Source organism: Oryzias latipes, chromosome 22 (genome assembly GCF_053564925.1).
Source record: "Oryzias latipes strain Hd-rR chromosome 22, Olatipes_Hd-rR_3.1".
Classification (NCBI taxonomy): Eukaryota; Metazoa; Chordata; class Actinopteri; order Beloniformes; family Adrianichthyidae; genus Oryzias; species Oryzias latipes.
Genome location: NC_136258.1, coordinates 2,038,787 through 2,064,392, shown reverse-complemented (window position 1 = coordinate 2,064,392; position 25,606 = coordinate 2,038,787). Strand labels below are relative to the sequence as shown.

The window sequence follows — 25,606 nt, the reverse complement described above, 5'->3', positions numbered from 1 at the left end:
AGTTTCTGAACAAAAAAAATCTGCTTTTGATGCAGTGCAGCCTGAAACTGCCTTGAAGCTCATCAAAAGCATACCAAGATGCTGGGAAAATGTATTACAAAAATAGAGTAGGCATTACATCAAACATGTACAGTAACATATTTTTTGTCTTTTTGCTGCTACTCCTAAAATATGAAGTAACAAATAAGTGGAAAAAACATATAGTCCTACAGTTTGGTAATTTTTGTAATATGAATTACTTGTTGGCTTTGGGCTAATGGAATGCAAACATGCATTTGGAGTAAATACATCCAAAATGAGGGATTCAATTCCAACGACCAGCATCGGTGTAAATGCTTCAATAGTAGTTAAAGTCTCACTCCAATCATGACTAGGCGAAATCACAAAACCTGTGTCGTTTTCCAGGACATAGTTTCTGCAGAGCAGCAGGAGTTCATTAGAAATCCACCTCTGAGTTGTGGGTGGGACTGTTCCAGCGGAGTAAACCTGTGCTGAAATCCCAAAAACTCATTGTTTACACTCCCTCCTGCTAACTAACAGCCCCTCACAGCCCCAACCTAATAACAAAACCAAAAATGATGACCCAATATTGGAGCTGTCCAGCTGTATAGTTTTGAGCCAGATGCCAGCATGGGTGAGGAAAACAAAGACGTACATAGATCTATTTGTCTGCAAGGGGATGCAGCAAAAGGGAGTGGAGCAGCTTGTCGCTTGCCCAGAGCATTTGTGACATCATAAAAGGGACCTTTTGCAAACTGCATTTTTTCGTCTGCTCCTGATTCACCATGATTTGAACAAAGAAATACTCAGAAATGCAATTTTTTAGCTTAATTTCGTTTTATACTTGTCCTCTGCAAGAAAAGTTCTACTAGAACATGTTAAAAATTCTGATCATTGTTGCCTATTCAGTCTTATACTGTTCTGCACTTTTATAAACTCAACAACAACCAAGAATTTTTGAACGGACGCACCCCACGTTATCAAGTACAGCAGTCCTTTGGCCCGTGGAATATGGGCACAAAGAGGAAAAGGTAAATTAACGACCTAGAGTTCAACACTGTTGTATATGGCTATCAGATAAAATTTCTGATATTGTTTCAGAAACTGCGTGTCTGTACGTTAAACTAAGTGATGTGGTCGCAAATGACCGGCAAGTCAACCGCCATCTGGCGACGTGCGGTCACGCTAGCCATCATTGACATTTTACATGCGCGTTTATACCATAGTTTACGGTACATGCGCTTAGCGAACTCAAATGACGGCATAAAGTGGTAATACTATAAATATGTCACAATTACCTAACGTTTTTGTGGTCAGGAATCTAATGAGAGCTATTGTAAGCTATATTTTGTCACGGTAACCCTTGTGTTATCTTAGATGACCCCCCCCCCCTTACATTGAGGTGTTCCCCCTACCATGACAAAGGTGGATAAAGGTGGAAAGATTTCATGTAATCCATGGACAGCAGTGAAGATCACAAATCATTGAAGAAAAAAGGTTCAGAGCACTGTCTAGTGGGTCTAGATGACCCAACTCCCAAAGTTAAAGTGCCTAGGATAGCACAAGGGTTAAAAAAAAATTAATTTCGATTGCATGTTCTTCCATTTTATAATAAGCAAAACTAATGGGAGATAAGGTCTTTTGTGTGAAATATAATAAACCAGACAGACTCAAAGTGATTGTTTTGTCTGTTGTTGAGCATCTAATGGGATGGTACAAAAAAGAAATGAAGAAACTCCATGTGGAAGAGCACATCTGGTGTAAAGCTGTCGTGTTAAATCTTCTCAAAGTTATTCCATTGTAAGCTAAGGCAAACCTCCACTGGAATGATGTTACCAGTGATGTTTATGATCATAACACAAGTTTGAAGAAAAAGGTCTGCAGAAAAATTGTGAAAAAAAATCTTCTTTATAGTCAAATTGAAGCTTTTGTTTTTATAGTCAGAGTACAACATGTCAAACATAGAAAACAGTATTTTTTTTGAAAGGCGATGCAAAACTTCTACTGGATGTTAAGTAATATCACAACAGGTTTGAAGAAAAATGACTGTCGGAAAAAATGGAAAAACACACGATTGAATGAAAAACACACACTCATAAAGTTATATTTTTGGAGTCTAAGGTGTTTTTTTTCCCTAAACTTCTTACCTGAAAGGCAATTTAAATCCTCCACTTTTGTCTCTGATTATGGTACGTTTGATATGTTATTCATGTACTAAGATACCATTCCATGAGACGCTTAACATAATGTCAATGCGCATGCAAAATGTTAGTGACGGCTAGCAGTTCCACAAATGACGGCTCACTTGATTGCGGTCATAAATGTATATACTTACAGTTCAATTGATCCAAACATTGTTTTTCTAACTTTTGTTCAATTGCCATAATGGTTATTATTCTGTAACGTTGTCTGTGCATGGAGCAGTGATAGGATGGGTATAGGGTGGTTCACAATGACAATAATATCAATTATTGCCATATAAATCAAAGTAGGAGTATAATTGTAATGTACCAGATGTGATCTCATATTGCGGTTTTCATTTTGTTTCAGAACTCGGACACAGCAGTTTGACCATTTCAATAAAGATGTCATACTCCTTCAGAAACCATTTTGGGATGTGGTTTGTAAGCAAGGTCCAAAGTTGAAATTACATAGGCATGGGAAACACCTACTCAGTGCCTTTGAATTTCAGAAAGCTTGGAACTACCAAACAGTTGTGTAACGCATCAGGGAGGGCTTTGGCGAACACATTCCAGGGGATGTCAGGTAAAAGCAAGTTTTTAAAAATATCTGTACAATCCATTTCTACTGATAGTGAAACAACAGTGATTTATGATGTGAATGCAGAATTATTGCAAATTCTGTAAAAATACATTTTCTAAAATATGCATAATTCATTCACAATGTTCTTTATAGCCTTCAGTTTCTGAAGGCATGAAGCTGGTGTTGCCTAAGCTCCAAGCCGGTCAAGAACTAACCGGATTGCTAATCCATAAAGTTTATAAAACCAAAGCCCTGTACATCAGGCCATCAAAAACCCTTTTAGTAAGTGTTTTCTTCCATGTCACCCATTTTTACGCTTTTCTTCTTTTGTTAGTATTTTTGAAATATGATATGATTGTTGTTGTTTTTTTTATCCTACTTAAGAAGACTCAGAGGAAGAAAATGAACTCCATCCCACCACCCCCAGGACATGTAGAACCACCAACAGCAGTGATGATGATTGTGTTGAAGTTCCACAAATCCACACAAGCATGGAAAATCATTGCACCACAAGCACTGCTGCCACGTTGAGCTGTCTCTCTGAAAGTCCAGACCAAGATGGCAACCCTGGCACTTGCACCAATGATGACGACGTCGGCTGTGTAAAAAGCCATCCAGTAGACCAGGGTGATTGCCTTCCTGGCACAAGTGGTACAGGCGGTCATATTGAACGTTCCCTTGTAAGAACTGCCAGCCCTGCCAACAGTAGTCAGGACTACTCTTCATTTTTAAGACTTGTGTCAATGATTCCGGATGAGTCTTCAGATGATGAGGAGTTAAACCAGGCTAATGCTGCCAGTATGGAGACTCCACTGTGAGTACAAGGAATAGAAGATTAAGATGTCACCATCAGTATGAACTGTTTTATTTCAATATATTTATAAGGGAGACATAGATATTTCCTTATACAAAATAATTTCAAAAGAAATTACTTATCAGTGCTTCTGTCACAATGTCTTAGCTTTTTCCTTTTGTAGTACGGAACAAGTACCTGTTCAAGAGATACTGCTGGAGCTTTCAAGCAAGATTAACACACAGCAGCACTGCAAATTTAACATCAATCGCTCTGCTGTTTGGGAGGGAGCCGTGCAGGGATTCCGAAGGGTATCTTACAACCCCAACTCAGTGATCTGGATTACATTTTCTGATGACATGGGAAAAAATGAGGAAGGAGTAGATTTGGGTGGACCAAAAAGGGAATTCCTGAGACTGCTGATGGAAACCATTGCTGTGTCCCCTATGTTTGAAGGAAAAGAAAACAGCAAGAACCTGGCTTTAAACAGCACTGGTGGGAATAATGTCTCTGTCTGTCTATCTGAACTGTAACGGTTAATGTATTATTTTTTCAATTTCTTTGCAGCTTTAAGGGAGGACTGGTCCTACACAGTTGGGAGAAACATAGCAGTGAGCTTGGTGCACCACCAAACTTCCTTTCACCTACTCTATTTTCTCTTTTGGTTGATGGTTCTGCAAATCCGGCCCCTACAAGAAATAGCTGACGCCGAATTGCTTGAAAAAGTGAAAAAGGTGTTTTGTTTTGTTTTTGTAACCCTTGTGCTATCCTAGGCACTTTAACATTGGGAGTTGGGTCATCTAGACCCACTAGACAGTGCTCTGAACCTTTTTTCTTCAATGATTTGTGATCTTCACTGCTGTCCATGGATTACATGAAATCTTTCCACCTTTATCCACCTTTGTCATGGTAGGGAGAACACCTCAATGGAAGGGGGGGTAATCTAAGGTAGCACAAGGGTTAAATTGTTTCTTGGCGGATGGGTTAACAGGCCTTGCTGCTTTAAGTCAGAGATCTAAATCATTTTATTCTAGCGTACTCAGCACTAAAGTTTTAGTGTATTTTTTTAATGTTATTTAATTTAAATATATATGCTTATTTTCATTTCAGTAGAATAATTTGCAAAGCAATGTATCTTTCTTAATCACTATATTTAACAATTGTGTGGTGGGAAAAAAATACTTTCAGCTTTATGTCCTAACATTTCAAAGCAATCTATTTAACGATCTATATACCTTTATTCAGTTTTAAAAAAAGGAATATCAATGTTCTTAGATTAAGTTAAAAAACTACTTTGTAGCCAAAGTAATACATTAATTTCCACTCCTCCTAATTGTAGGTGTCTGAGAGTACAAACATAGAGGAGCTTGGGAAGTCCCAGGCAGTCTTGCTCGATTACTTGGCCAATGCAGGATGTCTGAGGCAGATGCAGTCATTAAGAGACAGGGATCTGTTGGTGCCGGACATTGTCATGTTTCAGGTCATTCACAGGGTTCAAGGCCCATTTCACAGGTATTCAGTATCAATAAGTTGTAATCAGAATAATCACACTATATCCAAAATGCACCAAAGCTGACTTTTTAGCAGACAAAAAGCATTCAACAATATCTAAAATTCTGTCTCATTTTCAGGTTTTGTGAAGGACTGACAACTCTTGGGGTTCTACAAAAAATCAGAAGTCACCCAGACTCTTTTCGTCCCCTTTTCTGCTATCAGCCATGCGTGATGACGGCTGATCAGATGGAGAATCTCTTCAGCATCCGGCTCTCCCCAGAAGGGAGCAACAAGAGAGCTGCTGAGGAAACAGTTGTCACATTCTGGAGAGACTTTCTCCTGGATGCTGAAGGTAAGTGACACCTTTTTGTATATATTCTATTGCTACCTCTTTATGATGCTTAATTTTGTGTGCAGAAGAAGAAGGGCCATCCAAACTGCAGAAGATCTTGGCTTTTACAACTGGAGCCTCTGTTGTGCCAGCCATTGGCTTTTCCCCAACTCCTTCAGTGCAGTTCATGCACAATAAAGATGATGACTTTTTCTCATCAATGTTTCCTATTTCAAACACGTGTGTAAACTGCATCAAGTTGCCACTGCATACATCATACCAGCTCTCAGGGAGAAGTTTGATTTTGCTTTAGGGAACACACATGGATTTGGAAGAGCATAAACAGGCCTGCACTAATGCTGAGTTTGTGTCCATTTATTTCTAGTTGCATTAGTTGAGTTGCACAGTGTTTTGAAAAATGCTAAATAACAGTCGTTTTAATTTTTAAAATTGTGCTGTCTTGTTTTTTGTAATAACAAGTTATTAAATACTTTTCAAAAAAAAGTCAGCTTTTATGTGTTTTTAAATATTTACATTGGAATGCTCATCTTTAAATATAGAGTTCACTAATTACATTTTGATGTTTAACCTACACAATTTAAATTAAGTAAGAACAATTGATATGGTACGAAATGATTTAGTTGATTTATGTACTAAGCCGCTTTTTATCTGAAATTGGAACCAATCAGTTTCTTATAGTTCATTTTCATATTCACCTAACCCACTAGCCAAGCTCAGTTACTACTTGCTGCTGGCTACATTCTCAGAAAACTAATTTCAAATACTTTTAGGAAAAAATTATTTTTTGAAGAATGTTTTAACAAAACAAAAACAAATCAGGCATTCATTGTAGAAAGTTCACAAGTGAAGAAAAAATATCTACGTCATGGTTCCCATCATTTTCAAGAGGATTAACTTGTCGAAAAAGGTTCACTGTGGTCTCATTCACCATAGCATTAATGTCAGGAACTACAACATTGTTATTAGTTTGAAGTTCAGGCAATGGTCCCTGTTCATCAATGCCATAAAAGCCAGCTTCAAAAATGTCACTCAGAACTGGATGAATTCCTACGCTGTTAATGACACCTGTATGCCATAATAGATGTCTGGCCACCTTGTGTGGATAGGCCATGGCTGTTCCAACGACTAATCCACTCTGTTAATGCCCTTTCAATTCTTGGCAAATAAACATAATGCAAGAAAAACAGATGTTGCTGAAATTAAATATGTTAATAAAATCTATTGAGTTCACCCCATGGTCTCTCAATCCTTTGGTTGTGGACTGAAACACCTGCAATAACACAGTCCGCTGGGCCCGCTCATGACGCAGAGACTCTGGAAGTCGAAAATAAAAATGTACGAAAGAAAAAGAAAAATGTCACCCAGACCATGTTTTGCCTCAGATGCAAACAGTCTCTGCCTTAGCCAGTCTATTATAGTTTAAAGTTGTTACTTTGGTCCGAGTTGTTTTAGGCTGCCGATACACATCACCATAGCAACGCTTTTGACTGCAGTTAAATCTCGCGATAATCAGCCAACTTCCGTTTCTACTGAAATGCCTTCCGTTTCTATCGAAATTTTCAGTAGTATGTGCGAGAGGATTTTGAATAGTATGTGTGAGAGATTTCACATGTGTATTTGAATGAATATATTTTCAGTTGTATGTATACAAGCATTTCACTAGTGTGTGAGAGATTTCATATGTGTTTATGAATGCTGTGGAATATCCTAAAGACCCTTGGAGTACCATCCAAGATTGTCTCTCTGTTTGGTCTGCTCTACAGCAATGCAGAAAGCTGTGTCCGCGTAAATGGCAAAGACTCAGATTGGTTTCCCATCTCCAGTGGTGTTCGCCAGGGATGTGTGGCAGCTCCCGATCTTTTTAACTGCATTATAGATCAGCTGATGTCCCGGGTCTGTGAGCAAGTCCCTGAAGTGTCTCTTGGCAATTACCATTTGACTGACCTGGAGTATGCTGACGACACCATCCTGTTCAGCACATCCCTCAGCCAGCTAAAACTTGCTCTGAGCATCTACAGCAGAGAGGCAAAAAAGTATGGTCTCATGGTGAACTGGACAAAAACCAAATTCATGCACGTTGGTGACGGCCCAGACCCACCCCTTCTCCAGCTCGGCAACAATGTCATCGAGCCTGTAAAGAGCTTTACATACCTGGGATCCATAGTGACGGCTAACGGTGACCAAAAACCAGAGATCACCCGCAGAAGGGCACTGGCAGCATCAGCCCTGCAGTCTCTCAAAAAACCATTGTGGCGTCATCAAAACATCTCGCGCAAGACAAAGCTCCGGATCTACAACCTAGCTGTACTTCCCATTCTGCTTTATGGTTCTGAGAAATGGCCCTTAAATAAGAGCTTAGCCGCAAGAATAGATGGCTTCGACAGCCGGGCTCTCAGGACCATTGAGAACATCAAGTGGACCCAACATGTCTCTAACAAAGCCTTAAGAGCTCAAACTTGCCAGCCCCAAGCCTCTTGCCTTGTTGCGCAACGCCGCATCAGATGGTTCGGCCATCTTCTCCGTTTTACCTCTTACCATCCGACGAGGGCCATCTTTGAGTTTAACCCAGGGGCTGCGGGCTGGAAACGACCTCGAGGCAAACCCCGTACTCGGTGGACAGATGTTATTGCAGGGGATGTTAAACCTTATGGGGTTGCTATGAAGGATACTGAGCTTCTGGCACAAGACCGGAAAGCTTGGAAGACCCTTGTTTTTTTGGTCGGCTCTACGCACTGGGAAGGGGCATCGCCCCCCCCGCAAGAGCCTTGATTGATGATTGATTTATGAATGCTAATTCTGAATAATGTCCTACACGGCACCTCATAGCTGTCAAGTGGCCTTTCCTGATTCTAAACCAAAGCTTGTAAACAAAACCATGTGACTAAAAATCTCTTCACTTATTGGTTAGGAATTACGAGGTCAGGGCAAAGCAAATAGGTGCAGAAGTTATGGAAATCCTCCGCTTTCCAGTTTTGTTACGGCAGAGGCGGGCTGCAGGGTGTTACTTACAAGAAGACGTATAAGAAGGTCCGCTGAAAAGTGTTTTTGACATATAGATTGACAGGAAAACAAAAATAAGCAATGTGCATCACATTAAAAGCCGTTTTAATTGTTTTTAACAAGGTATCTTTTAGAGTGTCATCACAGTAGTGCCGGACTTGTCACTCGTTACGCGCTTACCACATTACAAGACACAGAAAAGCATGTAAGAAGTGTTTTCAGCTGTGTTTAAATAAGTAAACAGTTGAACAATCTTTTTGTGTTTGATAATACAACAATTGTTGCTTTGCATTTGTCCGCGCTCATTTGTTGCTATATTCCTGCTCTGTTTATGTCGGATACAGTGGCGGTTTTTGGTCCAGTTATTCGGCTCCGTGTACGGATCGTATTCAGACTGAGGAATCTCAAAGCAAACTGAAGCTCAGTCTAATTGGACACGAACCGAGACCACCTTCAAAGATGGGTCAGAGAGCGATTTCTGGCCCCAGAGCAGGGTGTGCTTTGGTGTATTCTGACTGAATATTTGTTCCAGAATAACTCTGGTTCACCTAAAGCGAGCCAAATGTGTCCAGTCTGAATACACCCTTAAGCTTATTAAAAACCCACTTAATTATGCTTAAAATTGCATTTCTAGGTATTTCTTTACCCAAATTGTTGCAAATCAGGAGGAATCAATTTATTCTTATGCATCCATTTGCAGACAATTAGCTCCATTTACATCTTAGTTTTCATCATCGGAGCTGGCATCTGGCTCAAAACTCCAATATTACTCACTGTTTTTGTTGCACCAGTAGTATTAGATTGGGCTTGTGAGGGGCTTTAAGCTAGCAGTAAACAGATGGATGATAGGAAATGGGGGTGGGCTTACTCTGCGCCAACCGCCCTGTCCACAACTCAGAGGATAGGAGGATGAACTACTCTCTTTCTGCAGAAACAATGTCCTAGAAAACGACACAGGTTTGGGCAAAAAACTGCATATTGATATTTAAGATTTAAAACTGCTGCAGAATTGGGACGGACAACTTCTCCTGTCTTATTTATGTGCTTCTTTGTGTGGCTAGTAGAGGTCTGTGCATTTTGATAAATCCACTCCACACTAATAAAATGAGAAAAGACATAGCAGAATATTATCAGGAGAGCATTCATTACCTGCCTCTCAGCTGAAATCTGGGCTCAGAATATTAATGGTTACTCGGTTGTTGTTTTTTCGAGGCCACTCAACCATCAACTTTGTCCTTATCTCCACCTGCTCTTACAGGCAATGATGTGAACTCATTTATTTTCCTCTGCAGGAGGATATTGATCCACCAAATGCGATGCAACAGCCTGACTTCTTTATGTCTGTCAGTTTTCCATCACATATATAGACGGCAGAAAACTCAAACATTCACAAAATACCTTTTCAAAAAGCAGACATTTTACTTTTGTTATCTGCTTTGGATGAGAGTGGATTGTATATCATAATTATATTTTGTGTGTGCGCGTCTGTGTTAGCGTGTGCGTGTGTGTGTATGTGTGTGTGTGTGTGTGTGTGTGTGTGTCTGTCTGTGAATATTATAGGCTAAATCTTTGTCATCTGGCTCTTTCTCTTTTTCAGAATCCCTAAAACACAAAATGTGCTTCTTTATTTAAGTGGAAATTCAGGATTCGGTACATTTCAACAACGGAATGCATTTTGAGTGAAGAAAGTAGAATTTGAAAGCATGTTTGAATGAAAGAATCCCAGCTAAAGTTCACACAGGATGACTAATCATTCTGATGATGTGAGAAAAGCTTCTACTCTGGCAGCGATCAAGTCCAAAAGAAAAACTGTTCGTGAATGTCCACTCTTCTCTTTTATTCTTGTTTTGAAGTGATTTTGATTAAAAATCATAGTTTAATTGCTTTGAATGTAATTTTTCTTTGTACTTTGAAGTTACCTATTTTCTGCTGAGTAATTTGAATTATCCTGTGTGAATAATGCTAAACACATAAACTTGCTAGAAAGGTTAAGAACTCCCAGATGATGAAAAGCTTTTTTTGTTTGCTAATGTTATGTGACCAATTTAATAACTTAATTTTTGTCATGTTCTATCATATTTTCTTTGGTACAGTAAGCAGAAAACATTTTAAGGAGATGTCTGTGTGACGGTGTGGCACCGTCAGCTGGTGGTGGGAACCCACATCGTTTATTTATTTTATCCATAAAACTATTTCCTGTGACCTTACCTGTGGCCGAATGGAGATCAATGCCCAGTAGAAAGGGCTTATGGGTTAAGATGAATCAAATCAAATCAAATCAAACTTTATTTATAAAATAGCGCTTCTCATGCATTTTGTGCAGCTCAAAGCGCTTTAACATTAAAAACAGAAAACACACAACATTACAGTAAAAACCCAACCCACCCTTAACCTTTCCCACTCCCCTCCATTAAAACATATGACCCATGACCCATGACAATGAATATTGACTGTGCAAGTTTGAATAAACAAACAAATAAATAAATAAGCAAACAAACATGTCTAACTTCACAGCCTTCATGGCTGTGAAGTTAGACCCCAGCTGCCCCAACAAGGGCAACAACTGCAGCAACAACCACCGACCAAGCCGGCAAGCCCTGGAGGAAAAGATCCCCACAAGAAACACTGGGGCTAAAATCATTATAAGATACTAAAATTAAAAACACAAGATGTATATAAAAACATAAAATTGAGAATAAGATGCATAAAATGAAATTAAATACATGAAATAGCCTATAATAAACCTAATAGAATAAATTAACAGTTAAAATCAACTAAAAGGGCGGCCGTGGTGCAGCGGTAGGGCGGTCGACCCATGATCGTAAAATTGCAGGTTCGATTCCCGCCTTGCACGCCCATGTGTCGAAGTGTCCTTGGGCAAGACACTGATACCCGCTTTGCCTCTGGTGGGAGGTTGGCGCCAGTGTTTGGCAGCGGAGCCGCCGCCAGTGTGTGAATGTGTGTGTTCATGGATGAATGGGTCTGTGACTGTAAAGCGCTTTGGGCCTTCGTAAGAAGGTAGAAAGCGCTATATAAGTATACGTCATTTACCATTTACCAAAAGCCATGAAAAGGTGGGTCTTGAGCCTCTTCTTAAAACCCTCTACAGTCTTTGCGGCCCTGAGGTTCTCCAGAAGGCTGTTTCACAGGCGAGGACCATAATGGCAGAACGTAGCCTCACCATAAGTTCATGTTCTCACCTTATCACTGTAAACCCGAATAGTCTAATGAGCTCAAAAGTTTTATAATCACTGAACTCAAAAGTAACAAACAAGTTGAGTCAGCTTAAAACCTATAAGCCGATTCAACTTTTGCCACAGTTATATCTTTATTGGACTAAAACATTTTGAGTAAATGAAACCTTGGAGTCAAAACTTGTGAGTAATGAGACGTGATGACGTCATAACGTACGCCCATGAACGTGAACTCAGCCACAGAAGTCTTCAAGATGGCGGAGGTCTGATGGGAGTGTCAGCTGGCCCAAGTTGACAACGCACATACGTCTAGGTAAGTCGTAATATTTTATTTTTTATTATACTTTACGACTTTCGCCTCTGTATTATATATTTGTTGCTTCTTTTGATGTTCCTTCTAGTATATCCTTTGTATTCATGACGTGCTCCACGAGTTTGTGTGTATCTTCGAATATTTGTTCTGAATTAAACAATTATGTATGTTTTGCAGTATCATGTCATCAGAGAATTATTGCTTGTGGTTAAAAGAAGTTGTTGGGGCAAAGTTTCAAGTTTTACGTTTACCGAGTTGGTTGGCGCACATTTTATCTAACCGTTACTACTAGCTAACCGTTACCAGTAGCTAACCGCTAGCTCTGGCAGAGCGGCTGCCACAGCCACATATACGACTCAGTGGGAATTGCCTTTTTTCTACTACTTTTTACCACAGGCTCTGTGATTTGGTAATCGTTATGTTTTTCTGTAACTTGTATTTCACGTAGTAACCTAATAAATGCATATGTGGGCTAAGCTAGCTGCCTTACGCTAACATGTTCTTGTATCTTCTTTTAGTGAACCGGCGGTGCGTTTGAAATAAGAGCGGAGGTAAGTTTTGATTGTAATTAACATGGCTGCAATATTTAAGAAACGAGCAGCTCCCAGTCCAATGAATCCTCCTGGAGAACATTTGACCTTATTGACAAATTAAATTAATTATAAATAAGTAAAAATGTCAAAGCTACCTTAATGTTATGTAGCAGTTATAACTTTGTCCTGGATTGGGCTCGAGTTAAAGTAGTAAATGCATCATATAATTTGCTTGCCTTAAGACTCAAAAAACTGTATTTTGGCCCATGGTTTGGTTGTGATTTGTGTTTCACAATGTCAAATATTTTAACACAACTGTTTTGTCTCTTTCTAAAATATCCTCTGAAATATGTCATTCTAGCTAATGCACAAATATTAAAAAAATATTAGTATGCATCCTAGATTACATATTGTGGACAGAGTATTGAGGGTATTGTAAAATGCAGCGGTTTTTCCAAGCTACCAGTAGCTTGAAAAAGCTTTGAAATGTGTTTAACATTTTCATTTTTTTTTGTATATTTGAGCTGAGTTTCATCGCATCACAAATGTCAACCTGTGAAAACAGTTTTATTTGGACCTGGACAGACAGTTCTTGACAGATCCTGATCTTGTTGAGACAGAAGGCAGCACGAACCGGAAGGCTCTATGCGACATTCTGCACCTCTATGATAAACAGGTGAGGTGTAACTGCATGGCATGATCAACATTATGCATTAGTATAGCTAAAAGAAGGGGCTGACTTGGATTGGTTCTAATGAATCACTGAGCGTTTCTAATAAAGTGAATGACTGTAAATGTTTACTTCATTGGAGAAAAAAACATCAACGTTGATCCCAATGCATTTGTAAATATGAATGTAATGTCATCTTATGTTTGGTGTATTTTTTGAAATAACTGTACAATTTTAAGATTATTAAAAAGATTAGATGAACTGAACTGAGCCAGACCAAAGGGTGCAGTCATTTGAAATATGTTTGCCATATTAATTTGTATTTGTCTCTGTGCAGCAAGAGCAGACTGCTGATGTCAAACGTATTCCTGTCCTGTACTGGCTTCCCATATACAAACGTGAGGAGGACCCACAGTTCTTCAAAGTTTGGAATGTAAGTACTTCATGATGGATAATGGTTTATTCACTAAATAGTACCAGTGACAGTGTGCTGGTTAATACTCCAGCTCTGTGGGTAATACAACTTAACCAGAAAGTCATGGCAAAGCAATGTTATGTGGCAAAGCACATGGTCTCCTAAAATATTGCACTCCAGCTCATCTGTGCTCCTGTACCTGACCGTGGACCTCGCCTCTGGCTCGTCTCGGACCCACAGCCGTCCTCTATTTCATCTGGATGAAGCCAATCTGCTGGACTTTAAAAATGCAGTTGTTGAACTAGAAAATGTAATTCTTCTCAAAGAGTTCTGGTACATCGCCTGTCCTTCCTGGGGAGGAGTTTTTTTTTATAAAGGAGTTTTTCCTTACTGTGTAAGAGGGTCTAATGGCAGGGATGCCTAGTTTAGTTTAGTCTGTTTAGTTTAGTTTAGCCAATACCTAATGTATTATGATTTCATGTTCATGTACAATTGCCAGTATGAAGCCCATGGAGACGACTTCTGTTGTGACATTGGACTATATAAATAAAATTGAACTGAACATTTGCTCTTAAGTTGCATTGGCAAGAAGGTGACATTCTTTCCAGCAGGTTGTGTCATTTTTATGGAGATGTTTTGTGCTGTAGTTGAACAACTGCCCCATAACAGAGACACAACCTGGTGGAGAGTAACGAGTGCTAACTGTGAGAGCATGACATCAGGAAAGAGTTCCAGAGGGTGAATACTAGGTAAGAAGCCGGGCCGGATGGAATTCCTGGACGTGTCCTGAAAGGTGCTGACCATCAGGCACAAGCTGAGAGTTATGTTGGTGAAACTGGTTAGGTGGAGGGAGGGGTGGGGTTTGGGCGAATAAATGTGATCCTCTTTTCAGATTGTCATGTTACAAAAGCTTTTGTTTATTTTTTTGTGGACAGTGCCTTATGGAATGATGAGGACTCTTACAAGTAGTCTTATTTTGATTTCATTTGATTTTGTATTATATAAGCTCTGTTCTTCCAGATCCTTTTCAAGCAATAAATCAATCTCTATGTGACTTTAGTTAATGATCACTGTATTTAATTAAGCAAATGTGATTTAAGTGACGTTTTTGTTTTATTTTCTGTCTTTTTAATCAATGCATTTCATCATTTCTGTAATGAGTTTGATAAATATGTGTAAATTATTTATTGCTTTGACTACAATGCTTGAAATCATTAATTTAAATCAACTTTAATAATTTTCTTGATGTGTAATTTCTGACCTTCTCTTAAAATGTAAATTTCAGGTTGTAGTTTTTGCATAAAGTTTCCTTCCCTCAAACGATCAATTCTTTCTTTAATACTACACTGTTTAGTTTTTCTTTGCAGATTAAAGAGTCACCAGAGGCAGACATCAGCAGCTCCTCTGTTGGCATTCTCCGTCAGCAACAACAATACAAGTTCAGTGCATTTCTGTCCGCTCAGTACAGCAGTTGTGGTGGAAGATGAGCTTGTGGTAGGCGACATTCCCAAATGGGTATTTTTTTGAGCGCTAATGTTTGTAGGGAAAGGGCAGCCTAAGAAAATACAGTTTTATGTGGGAAAAGTGTAAAAAAAAAAGGCTAATAAACCATTTTTGCTTTTCTTGAAATGTAAGAATGCTCTTTTTTATAAAGTTGTATAAGGAAATGGTGTAAAAAAAGATTAGTGCTCGTTTTTTGCTTTTCTTGAAGACTGATTTTTTTTTTTTTTTTATGGCTTGTGCATTTTTTCTTAACACAAATTGTGCAGTGTTTTACATTTTCTAGTACCACAAGTTCAAATGTACCTTTGTAAGGTGGTTTAAAAATAAACTTGCAATTACAATTCTGCCTCAGTTTTTCTTTTGTAAGAATGGCCCTGACTAAGAAGGACAAATAAGACTAGTCTAGACTTCAAATGATTCATTTTGAGTTGAGCTATATTAAAGTTTTTTTGTTAATTAACTAATGTATTAAGGTTCAATAAAAACAAAATATTCTAGTTCAGTAAAGTAAGAATCTTTAAGTTAGTTAAATAAAAAGTTATAGTTTAAGTTTAGTTAAATTGTTTTATTTTATTCAACTCAAAGATTTTAAGTTCAAATAACTTATACTTTTTAAGTAAGTCAACTTAAAAATTATTATGTAATCTGTTTCCTCAAAAATGTTGAGTTCACTGAACTTATTCGGGTTTACAGTGTAGGAACAACTAAGAGGTCAGCACCGGAGGACCTCAGGGTCCACGAGGGCTCATATTTTAAAATAATATCATATAAATAAGAAGGCCCAAGACCATAAAAACATTTATAAACCATTAAAAGAACTTTAAAATTAATCCTGAAACGCACAGGGAGCCAATGCAGCGATTTTAAAATAGGTGTAATGTGTTCCCGCCCTCTGGTCCTCGTCAGAACTCGTGCCGCAGAGTTGTGCAATAGTTGTAGATTTGAAATAGACTTTTTGGGTAAATCAGAGAGCAGGGCATTACAGTAATCTAAACGACTAAAAATAAAAGCGTGCATCAGCACCTCTGTGCTGGCAAAAGAGAGGAATGGGCGGACTCTGGCAATGTTAGATGGTAAAATCCTGTTTTCACAACGTTTCTGATGTGAGGATTAAAACTCAGCTCAGAGTCATAAAGAATGCCCAGGTTTCTCACACATTGAGAAGGTTTAAAATTATGAAGATGTGGTAAAATCATCTCTCTCTTGTCTTCAGAACCGATGATTAAAACTTCAGTTTTGTCCTGGTTGAGCTGTAGGAAGTTTTCTGCCATCCATGACTTTATATCTAAAATGCAGTTTAAAAGAGTGTTGACAAGTTCAAGGTCATCAGGAGACACGGCGATATAAAGCTGTGTATCATCAGCATAGCTGTGAAAGTCAACGCCATGCCTCCTGATGACCTCCCCAAGAGGCAACATATATAATTTAAAAAGTATTGGACCCAAAATTGAACCCTGGGGAACCCCACAACTTATTTCATGGATTCTTGAAGAGCACGTATCAATACTTACATAAAAGTGTTGCCCTGTAAGGTGAGAGTAAAACCACTTAAGAATATTTCCAGAGAGGCCCACTAGACTCCTAAGTCTGTCTAATAGAATCTGGTGATCTACTGTATCAAAAGCGGCACTAAGATCCAGCAGCACCAGAACTGAAAGTTTATGTGAGTCGTAGTTTATTCTAAGATCATTAACGATCTTTAAAAGAGCCGTCTCTGTACTGTGGCTTTTCCTAAAACCAGACTGATATTTTTCTAAAAAGTTTTGGGCATTTAAAAACTCAGTTGAGTAGCGACACTTTTTTCCAAAATTTTACTTAAAAATGGTAAGTTGGATACGGGTCTATAGTTATCCAGATTTTTTGGATCTAATTGACTCTTCTTCAGAAGGGGCCTCACCACCGGCATCTTACAGGCAGAAGGGAAGACCTCTGTCTGAAGAGAGCAGTTAACTATGTTTAAAAGCTCTGAATCTCTGAATCCATGAAATGTTTTAAAAAGTGAAGTGGGAATGGGATCTAAAAGGCAGGTTGGAGTGTTTACTTGGGATACAACTCGACCAAGCATCTCCACATCAACCAGGGCAAAACTCCCCAGTGTTTCTTCTGGTAAAAACAATGCTGGTGGTCTGTTAAGATCAGTGTATTGCATGGATGAAATGTTTGATCTTATAGCATTGATTTTACCCATGAAGTGGTCTGCGAAGTCCTCACATGCAGTATTAGATGATGGCATGGAGGACTTGTTGAAGTCTTTGTTTATTAAAATATCAATGGTTTTACAAAAGAAATTTGGGGTTGTTTTTATTTTCTGAAATGATTTTTGAAAAATAGGAGGTTCTGGCCCGTTTAACTGAGTTATTGTAGATTTTGAGTTGTTCTTTTAAAATGTCTTTATGAATTAATAATTTCGTCTTCCTGCATCTTCTCTCTGCCCTCCTGCAATTCTGCTTCAGGCCCTTAATGTCGTCAGTCTTCCATGGCATTTTAGGAGTGGTTCTTAATGTTTTTGTTTTGAGTGGATCCACTGCATCTATGGAAGACTGAAGTCTGTTATTAAAATGATCAACAATAAAATGTCAGGGTGCAGGACAAATCTGAGCAGGAGTTTGCTTAAAAATATCAATAAAACTTGCAGCCACTTCAGGAGTTAAATACCGCTTCCTCACAGTTCTCACTGAAGTGTCACAGGAAGTCAAAACGGAGAGAGAAACTGAGGTGTCACAACCTGATGTTCCCTGCGTGGAGCAATTGTGGTGCTCATTGTTCTTGAATAAAAGAAAGAATGCTCTCACCTTGGCTCCTCTGCATTTTTCCCGGAGGGATCCACGACAATTGTGGTGTCAGAAGTGGGATCGCAGATGGCCGGCCACAAAAAGGTGGAGACGCAGAGGTTTGGGTAGAAGGATCGCACATCAGGCTCAGCCCCTCCGTCATGCAGTTCATCCTCTGAGGAAGAGGGGGTGGATCCGGGTGGCCCCGTCAGTGCATCAGCCCTGGCCAGGGGCCCGGAAAGTGACTTTTCAGCATCCATGAGCGGCGGACTTCGTGGACAGCAAGAGCGGCGGACTGCCAGAGCGTGGAGATGGCCGGAGGCGTAATGGGCATACCGCCCGGTTCCACTGCTGCCTACGCAAGCGTTGGAGGCCTGCGCAGCGATGGACAGGGGGCGGGCCCACGTCTACCGTGGCATCAACGGAGCCCTCCGGGTGAGGCTTAACATCTTGCCAGAGACTTGCTGTCGGTGGTTCCGATCTGTTAGTGTGCCATCTGGGGAGAGGCCAGCGGAGGCGTGTTGCCGATTGAAGGGCCTTTGCCGGGGCTCGGTCCAACCGGAGCGGCGCACCGAGGAGCAGACCGGAGGGGTCGCCATCAAGGAGCAGCAGCTGCAGCGAGTGCATCCATCTGACGTCGGGACGTGGGTGGAGGAGCACGAGCCAGAGGAAGGCCCTGCTGATGCCAGCCTTGACCCACACATGAACTGAAGTGCCATCCCATTCCTAGCCCATAGAGTTCAATATGATGTTGGTCCAACCTTTTGCAGCTATTACAGCTTCAACTCTTCTGGGAAGGCTGTCCACAAGGTTGAGGAGTGTGTTTATAGGAATTTTTCACCATTCTTCCAAAAGTGCAGTAGTAATATCACACACTGATGTTGGTTGAGAAGGTCTGGCTCTCAGTCTCCGCTCTAATTCATCCCAGAAGTGTTCTATCGGGTTCAGGTCAGGACAATGTGCAGGCCAGTCAAGTTTATCACTCTAGATTCTGTCATGTTGACACTACCACGCGGTTCGATTCCCAGAGGGGAATGAACAATATTACTGGGGGCAAATTACCATATCAATCGTAATCAGCTGCTCACTGCCCCCCTAGGGGATGGGTCAAATGCGGAGAAGAATTAAGACACATAAAGTATCAATTATTATTAACCCTTGTGCTATCTTTGATGACCCCCCCTTCCACTGATGTGTTCTCCCTACCATGACAAAGGTGGATAAAGGTGGAAAGATTTCATGTAATCCATGGACACCAGTGAAGATCACAAATCATTGAAGAAAAAAGGTTCAGAGCACTGTCTAGTGGGTCTAGATCAGTGTTTTTCAACCTTTTTTGAGCCAAGGCACACTTTAACCTTGACAAAAGTCCGGCGGCACACCAGCATCCAAAAAAAAAGAAGCAGAAACTCATAGTCTGTATTGATCGATTGACCCCCCCCCCCCCCCCGCAATCTCACGTGCATTTTGTGATTTTGTGATAATTGTAGCAGAAAAAGCAGGAAGTTGCAGCTGTTTTTTCTAAAAGATGAAATAAAAGTTAAGTTAGAACATTTAAAAACTGTTTGATGTGTGTCCGTTGTGGTTTTAAGATGTTTATCAAGGACGACTTATTGTGCACTGAGGCGCTGTCCCTTTAACCCAATGCATTATGGGAGATGTAGTGTGAAAACTGCAGCAAAAAGGCAGAAAGACTAGAGTCTCTGAGCTTCATGGTTTTGTTCACTTGTTCCACGGTCTGATACCGGATTCTGTGGAAAGCTACACCGATAAAGACGAGCTTTAGCTGGTATTTTTGTTAGAACTGAGCGACTTTCTGAGCTAAATTGGAACAAGGAAGTGAAGACTTGAACCACTTCTGATTGGTCAGACTGATGACGTGTGATTAAGCCTTCAAGAATGATTGGCGGAGACAGTTAAAGGGGCGGGACTTTTCCGCAAACAGCTTTGGTTGCAGCTAAATCGCGGTACCATCATTCTTATCAAAATGTCTTTAATAGAATTAAATAAACACATTATATTCCTAACTACTCAGTGTTTTATCAGGGCCTGTTTGGGTGAACAAAGAGCTGATTTCCTGGAAATGGAAAATGTTGTTAGAGCAGTTAATGAGGGCAATTTCCCACGGCACACTTGACCATCTCTCACGGCACATTAGTGTGCCGCGGCACACTGGTTGAAAAACACTGGTCTAGATGACCCCACTCCCAATGTTAAAGTGCCTAAAATAGCACAAGGGTTACATAACGGTTTCACCACTGCCGTTTTAGTGTTAAGAAAACTAATTTAGACCCTTCAGTTTTTAATAACTACAGACCTGTGTCCAACTTGCCATTTTCAAGCAAGGTTTTAGAAAAAACTTGTTTTGATTCAGGTGAATGAGTTTCTCTTAAAAAACAACATTTTTGAGAAAAGCCAGTCTGGCTTTAGAACAAACCACAGTACAGAGACAGCCTAGTTGATGATGTCAGGTGTGCCTTGGATTCAAGTCAGATCTCAGTACTAGTTCTGTTAGATCTAAGTGCAGCTTTTGATACTGTTGATCACCTGATCCTTGTAAACAGACTCAAAAGTCTTGTCCTTTCAGGGACTGTTCTCAAGTGGTTTGAATCGTATCTCATGGAGAGAAACTTTATGGTAAGCATGGACACACTTTTCTTGGGTCCATGAAATTAATTGTGGTGTGCCTCAAGGTTCCATCCTTGGCCCCTTGCTTTTTAACATTTACATGCTTCCTCTGGGGAATGTCATCAGAAGCCACAACATCAGTTTTCATAGCTATGCTGATGATACCCAGCTGTACATAGCTATGTCTCCTGGTGACACACGACCAATAGAAGCACTTTTTAACTGTATTTTAGATGTAAAATTATGGATGGCAAATAATTTTCTGCAACTTAACCTGGAAAAAACTGAAATTTTCTTTATCGGTCCTGAAGCTAAGAGTGAGAAAGTTTCTGAAGTTAAAAGAACTTTCATTAAGCCATTCAGAAACAGTCAGAAACCTGGCCGCTATTTTCGACTCTAAGCTAACTTTTATCCCACATATAAAACAGGTGGTTAAAACTGGTTTTTATCATCTTAGAAATCTGGATAGGGTCCGCCCACTACTCTATCTTGCTAATATGGAGATGCTAATGCATGCTTTTATCATGAGTAAAATTGATTATTGTAACTCCCTGCTTGCTGGTCTTCCAAAAACCAACATTAAGAACCTTCAGCTTCTCCAGAACTCTGCTGTACGAGTTCTCACCAAGACCAGGAGGGGGGCTCACATTACCCCAGTTTTAAGATCCCTGCATTGGCTCCCCATATGCTTTAGGATTGATTTTAAGATCCTTTTAACAGTTTTTAAATGTCTTAACGGTCTTGCGCCTTCTTATTTATCAGATCTTTTAGTAAAGTATGAACCCTCACAGACCCTGAGATCCTCTGGCACTGGTCTGTTAACCATTCCAACTGTAAAAACTAAAACCTATGGAGAAGCTGCATTTCAGCACTATGGCCCCCGTTTATAGAACAGTCTGCCAGAGGACCTGAGAGCCACAGAGAGCATTGACGTTTTTAAAAATAAGATCCAGCTTTATAACCTGGCTTTCAGCTAAATTGTAACTACCTTTATTTATTAATTTTTTTGTATCCATTTGATCTTGTTTTATGAACTTACACTAGATTTTTAATAATAATAATAATAATGGATTGGATTTATCTGCGCTTTTCAAGACACCCAAAGCGCTTACATTGTGTCCATTATTCATTCACTCCTCATTCATACTTGGTGATGGTAAGCTATGGTTGTAGCCACAGCTGCCCTGGGGCAGACTGTCTTATTTTAATTTTAATTTACCTTATTTCAATGTTTTACTGTTTATTGCTTTGATCAATAAGTTTACTTTTTCATTCTCATTTTGGACCTCTCCCTCTGGGTCGGCTGCTGTTCAGCCACTGTGGCTCTGGGTGGGAAACTGCATCACTGCTTAGCTGTGGTGGAGCGGTCCCCACCTGTGATGCTGCATTTGGCTGGTTATGCAGCTGTTCACAGAGGGAAGTTCCAAATATTAGTGTTTCCAACATCTTGTTTTCGTGCTCAGCCTATTTCTCATTGTCTTTCCCCATCAGTTAGGGGGGTGGGAGGTGTGAAAGAAGGTGGGGGGTTGTGTGTAGGTAAGGGGAGGGGGGCCCTATTTTTACATTTTTGATTTTTGTGCTTGTTTATTTTAATTTTCATGCTTGTTTTTATATTATTTATTTTGTTTTGTTTTAATCTAAAGCACTTTGTGTTACACTTTTAAATGAAAAGTGCTTTAGAAATAAAGTTTGATTTGATTTATTGATATATGTTATAGGAGGTTATAAGTGTTAAGATTCTTCTTGAAAGTTTCAGATAGGATTCTTTCAGTCCTATCTGATTTAAGTGCACTTTGAGACAACCTCAGCTGTGAACTGGTGCTTTATAAATAAACTAAGGGAAATTGAATTGAAATGTGTAATTTCATGCCCCTTGGTTACAACTGGTCATCTCTGCAGTCTTCACAAACTAGCATGCTTTCAATGCGAATTGTACTAACACGCTTTAAGGACACACTGTGTCCTTAAAGCAACTATTCCAAGCCAGAATATTAATTAAAAAACACTGTTTTCCGATTTCCAGCTCATTTCAAGTCCAATTTCATAAAGCTTCATTAAAAAATGTTGCAGTATTGTCTGCTTTTCCTCCAGGGTTTTCTCATATATGCTGTAAATCCCTCACAGCATCCAATATAAAGGATGAAGAAGCTTAGAGTTTAGCAGGGTTTAGGAGAATATCTACACCTAACAGGCATGAATGTCAGGCTATTATGGTTACCACAGGCCACTGACTATTAACCTGTCTACTCTGATTAAGTGCAGCTATGAGAGAAGACATGCACAGGCAGAAAAAATGTCTTTAGAGGACAATTAGCAGGTGACTGACATATTTGGAAAGTGTTGTATAACTTCGACCAGTCTAGTGTTTTAGGAATAATCTATTTTATTTAATGGGAATGAAAGGCATGATGCACTCCACTGTGCCAAATTGATTTACATGGTACATGCTACTTTGAATGCTGTTTTGTGCTTGCAACATAAAGCTTGCACTTGGTCATTCAGCCATCGTCTTTACCTGCTTATACCTATGCAGGGCCATGGGGACGTTGAAGCGCTTGACAGTTTGCCAGTCCAATGCAGGGTCAGACAGAGACAGACAAACACTCGGATGTCCATGTTGCCCAGCAACAGTTCCAAGAGATCACAGCTCTTGAGAAGGTCTTCATAGAAGAATGGACCAAAGTAGCAGCTATAGTCCAAACCTGGTAAAGACCCACAGGAAACGTTTGAATATTGAGGTGAACTTGTTATCCACCAAATGCTCACTTTTATGTACATTATATGAATATTCCATGGATTTCTTTTTTTTTACATTCATTTTTTTAAAGTTAAAGTGTAAATTTGATAAACAAAATATCTTTTTAATGGGACAACTTGCAGATTGAGTGACTGACAAATACAATTTTTCTCTACCGCATACTGCACATAAAGAGTAGTCCTTAACCCTTGTGCTATCTTGGATGACTCACCCTTACATTGAGGTGTTCTCCCTACCATGACAAAGGTGGATAAAGGTGGAAAGATTTCATGTAATCCATGGACACCAGTGAAGATCACAAATCATTGAAGAAAAAAGGTTCAGATCACTGTCTAGTGGGTCTAGATGACCCAACTCCCAATGGTAAAGTGCCTAGGATAGCACAAGGGTTAAAGAGAAATGAACCTTTACCGTGATTGGCAATATAAGATAAGCTGAAGCTGCATTTACACCCAACGCAATTCCCCCAAATTCACTACTTGACGCTTGTCCAAGTGTTCATAAACTTGACGGTTCTGCAGCATCTGGGAGGAGCTACCGTCAAAAGTTGTGAGCCTTATTGCTACATCATGGAAAACATGGATAATGTTAAGGGATAAGGATCATTTATTTTGAAGAGGTCTGCAAAAGCATCAGTAAATGTGGCAGTTTAGCTCAGGCGGTAGAGCAGGTTGTCTACTTACCGAAGGGTTGGAGGATCGATCGCTCCCCCCAGCCAGCTGCCCCCCCCCCCCCCCCCCCCGGGCGCGGCTAGTCTGCAGCTCCCCGCTCCCCCTATAGGGGAGGGGTTAAATTCCCCCATTGTGGGATAAATAAAAGTAAATTACATTAAATGACTCACGTCACCATGTCTGGGTTAATGAGATCATTCAGATATTCTCCCAATACGGTGAGGTTCACCATCTTCTGCAGGAGCTGTGCCTGAAGGAAGGTACTCTCTGTGACACTCTTTGATGACCTGCTGTCTGGCAATAGACCAAGGAGGGTCACAATCCCATTCACTCATGCACACTGGCACCAACCTGTAACCACCAGGGGGAGCAATGTGGGGTTTAGTGTATTCCCCAAGGACACTTCAACAAGAGTAAAATTAGAGAATCTTTTTTTTTATTGTCTTGACACAGATAAAAAAAAATATCATAAAGTTCAGGAGGAGAACGATCAGATTCTCCTCCATGCTGGTTTTGGATTCCACTTGAATTGAAATTGAACACATTATGATTGATTGAACACATTATCAACACATAATAGGCCAAAGCTAAAATCCTGATTGGTTTACTTGATGCAAAGCTTCAACAAAGTTCAGATATTTGAATTCTGAAAATGCTGCGCTGCTGGAAAGACGCTGCTGCTTTTGGACACTCAAAGTGCGCCACAGGACCTCTCATTGCATCTGTGTTGACCTAACATTAAAACTATGCCCTTACTGCACAAATCGAGTTTGTGCAGTCTTAGTTCAATCACATTATGGCAAAATATGTGGAGAGAATTTTTGAGAACAATTTTTCTCAAAATATCAAACAATCAATGAATTATACTATTCAAATTCTTTTCTGTTATGTTTTTGTGTGGATAAGCAAGTCAGAAAGAAGCACAGCATGAAGCTTCAACCAGTAAGTGACATAGAGAGAAATTTTGGTAAACAAATAGGTGATAACAGTAATAAAGACGTCACAGGAGGGCTTTGGGGGTTATTTAAATCCCTGAAAACAGGAAGTCCTCCTCAAACAAATGTGTTTTCTTTGCCCTTTGGGCTGCTTCTATTTGATTTGACAGCAGTGGAAATTGTCTTTGGTCCGAGCTATAGAGGTTTGAGTATTGGGGTAACCTGAAAGTGAGGCCTCTCACACAAATGCAACTTGACTGCTGTATTTTCTGCTCTCTTTACCAATTGATCCTGAACTTATCAACACAATTATTCCATATTCTAACACACAAGAATGGACACTTTACTCATAAATTTGTCAAAGTTAGATTTCCCAAATAAATGTGTGCACATGGAAACATAGGGTGGGGGTGCTAACAACTATAATACTGAATAGTGCAGACTTTCAGCAACAGACCAGAAAAGGCAACAGCAACCTGATTACCAGCTACACCAGCCATTATCTGATCTCTGATGTAGGTATTGATCTGCTAATCAGTTTGGAAATTGTTTTTTGGAAACACATTGAGCAGCAGACAAGCACTAAATGTGAAACTGACAGGCATCGCAGCTACAGCCACTTCTCACGTGAAGGTGGATCTCTAGTCTATTAAGCAGCCCGTCTTGCTCAAACTAATCCCACCTCAGTTCCCAGATCAAGTCCCTTCATCTCTACAAACTTAATATTTGTCAGGTCACTCCTCAGTCATGCTAAAGTAGCCTTCTTCACAGAAGTACCTTTACCTATCTTTACCTATCTACTTCAGTGAGTTG

At 39.9% G+C, this 25,606-nt stretch overlaps 2 long non-coding RNA genes across 2 annotated transcripts; both read left to right on the top strand.

Moving 5' to 3' along the window:
* Positions 1-2,554: 2,554 nt before the first annotated feature.
* Positions 2,555-5,774, top strand: LOC144989071 (uncharacterized). The gene is made up of 4 exons (XR_013653220.1): positions 2,555-3,045; positions 3,148-5,068; positions 5,188-5,402; positions 5,468-5,774. It is a non-coding gene; the product is annotated as an uncharacterized LOC144989071 (long non-coding RNA).
* Positions 5,775-13,003: 7,229 nt separating this feature from the next.
* LOC105357008 (uncharacterized) lies at positions 13,004-14,971 on the top strand. Its single transcript, XR_911039.4, has 3 exons — positions 13,004-13,118; positions 13,450-13,545; positions 14,895-14,971. It is a non-coding gene; the product is annotated as an uncharacterized LOC105357008 (long non-coding RNA).
* The last annotated feature ends 10,635 nt before the right edge of the window (positions 14,972-25,606 follow it).